This window comes from Pleurodeles waltl, unplaced genomic scaffold (genome assembly GCF_031143425.1).
Source record: "Pleurodeles waltl isolate 20211129_DDA unplaced genomic scaffold, aPleWal1.hap1.20221129 scaffold_39, whole genome shotgun sequence".
NCBI lineage: Eukaryota > Metazoa > Chordata > Amphibia > Caudata > Salamandridae > Pleurodeles > Pleurodeles waltl.
Genome location: NW_027150097.1, coordinates 4,185,804 through 4,188,199, shown reverse-complemented (window position 1 = coordinate 4,188,199; position 2,396 = coordinate 4,185,804). Strand labels below are relative to the sequence as shown.

Sequence of the window (2,396 nt, the reverse complement as noted above, 5' to 3'; positions counted from 1 at the left end):
TTAAGGATAGGCACGTGTGTGCATGTTAAGAATAGACACGTGTGTGCATGTTAAGGATAGACACGTGTGTGCATGTTACAGAGCAGCGGCTGGGGCGCTGCTAATAGACACGTGTGTGCATGTTAAGGGGCAGCGGCTGAGGCGCTGCGGATAGACACGTGTGTGCATGTTAAGGATAGACACATGTGTGCATGTTACAGAGCAGCGGCTGGGGCGCTGCTAATAGACACGTGTGTGCATGTTAAGGGGCAGCGGCTGAGGCGCTGCGGATAGACACGTGTGTGCATGTTAAGGGGCAGCGGCTGAGGCGCTGCGGATAGACACGTGTGTGCATGTTAAGGGGCAGCGGCTGAGGCGCTGCGGATAGGCACGTGTGTGCATGTTAAGGATAGACACATGTGTGCATGTTAAGGAGCAGGGGCTGGGGTGCTGGGATAGACACGTGTGTGCATGTTAAGGGGCAGCGGCTGGGGCGCTGGGATAGACACGTGTGTGCATGTTAAGGATAGACACGTGTGTGCATGTTAAGGATAGACACGTGTGTGCATGTTAAGGAGCAGGGGCGCTGCTTCCAGTGTGCACTGCACACACCAGGGCGTGGGGCTCTTGTGGGTGACTCAGTGTGGGAAGGAGCGGCCTCTGGACACAGCAGGGCTCACATCCTGCAGGTCCTGTTCTCTGCCTCCTCCCCGCTGACGCAAACCTCTCTGCCTGTGTCTATGCTGACTCTCCGCCAGGGGAAAACAAGGACACTGATTCCACTCACGGGTGAGCTCCCTTGTGATGTAATACTGTGTCCTGTACATTAACAGCTGGCTCCATAGCTCAGGGGTTAGAGCACTGGTCTTGTAAACCAGGGGTCGCGAGTTCAAATCTCGCTGGAGCCTTTTACGAGTTTTTGACCACTGGGCGCTATTTTCGGCAGGCAAGTTGATGAGTTTAACACACACCATAAAAAAGCATTTCAGTCACATTCACATTTGTTAACACTTAAAATAAAGAATTCCTAGAAAGATGTGTTTCAACTTGATGTCTGCGAAGGGAAATAATCGTTTTCTGGATCAAAGTGTCTGGTTTGCTAGTACATCTTTGGGACATTGGAAAGCTGACCTAGAGTGTATTCCGCCCGTTGGTTACAATTAGCTTGTAACTCACATTTGCTTGTTTTATTGGTACTGGCTTTACTTGTTTTATGCTGTGTAGTTCATCTTGTGGAGCCTAGCCTGTTTGCTAAATATATCTTCCTGACATTCAGAAAGCTGAACAACTTATTTGTTGTTTATAACACATTGCTTGTTTTCTATTTGTTGACTTCATTCGTTTTAGGCTGTACAGTCTGTTCATCACCTGGAGCATACCCTGTTTACTGTATTCTTCCACAGTGCTTGCTTTCTATAAACATGTTGTTCTTACCATATCACATTTGCTGGGCATTCAAAGTCTTTGTCTTCTGAGGGAGTTTGGTATTTACTTTTCAGTGAGGAGCTTTATCTGACTGTCTGGGTGTGTGATAGTGGGCGTGTTTTTTTCCTCTCTGATTCTTTGTAGGGTTTTCTCTTCTTTTTCATTTGCTCTCTCTGCCTCTGTCACAGCTTCTGGGTTTGGCTAGCGACAAATTTATTTTACTTGCTTGCCATCACCTTCTTTCTAGCACACAACATTAAAATCTCTGTAAATGAACTAAACAATATTTTCAGAACATATCAGAATTAGTAAAGCATAAATGAAGCATACTTTTCTATAATACTAAAGTGTGCATGAAACAAATATTTTAATACAATCAAAACAAATCAAAACACTACGTGATGCTACTTCCACACATTATTATTTGTGTGTGGTATAGCTTTATCAGTGAAACAATATGCCTGTGTAAATGTGATGGTCATTTCAAGTGAAAATGTTTTGTCAATAATGGCAGTGCAGTACCGCACCATGCAAACTCCACTCTACAACACTCTACTCTACAACACTCTACTCCATGCTTTGCCACTTTACTCAAATCCAATCTACGATATTCTACATCATTCCACTCCACCACACTCTTCTCCACTGTACTCAGTGGTACTCTACTCTAAGTCAGTCCACGCCACTGTACTCTACTCCACTCAGTGCATGCCACCCAACTCCAATGCCCTTAGTGCCACACTTCTCCTCTCCATTCTACCTGTTCTTATCTACTCTACGTCAATCTATGACATTCTACGAGACTCTACAACACTTCATGATATGACACTGTATTCTACTCTATGCACTTCCCTCTACACCACCCTAAGCCAGTCTTCTCTATTTCACTATACTCCACTCCACTCTATGACACTCCCCTGTACTCCACTCTATGACACTCTACTCTATCCCACTAAACTGTGCTCCACTCTATGGCACCACTCCAGTCTACT

At 45.4% G+C, this 2,396-nt stretch overlaps 1 non-coding gene across 1 annotated transcript; it reads left to right on the top strand.

Annotated features, from left to right (window-relative positions):
- The first annotated feature begins 814 nt into the window (after nucleotides 1-814).
- On the top strand, nucleotides 815-887 carry TRNAT-UGU (transfer RNA threonine (anticodon UGU)). The gene has a single exon. It is a non-coding gene; the product is annotated as a tRNA-Thr (tRNA).
- The last annotated feature ends 1,509 nt before the right edge of the window (nucleotides 888-2,396 follow it).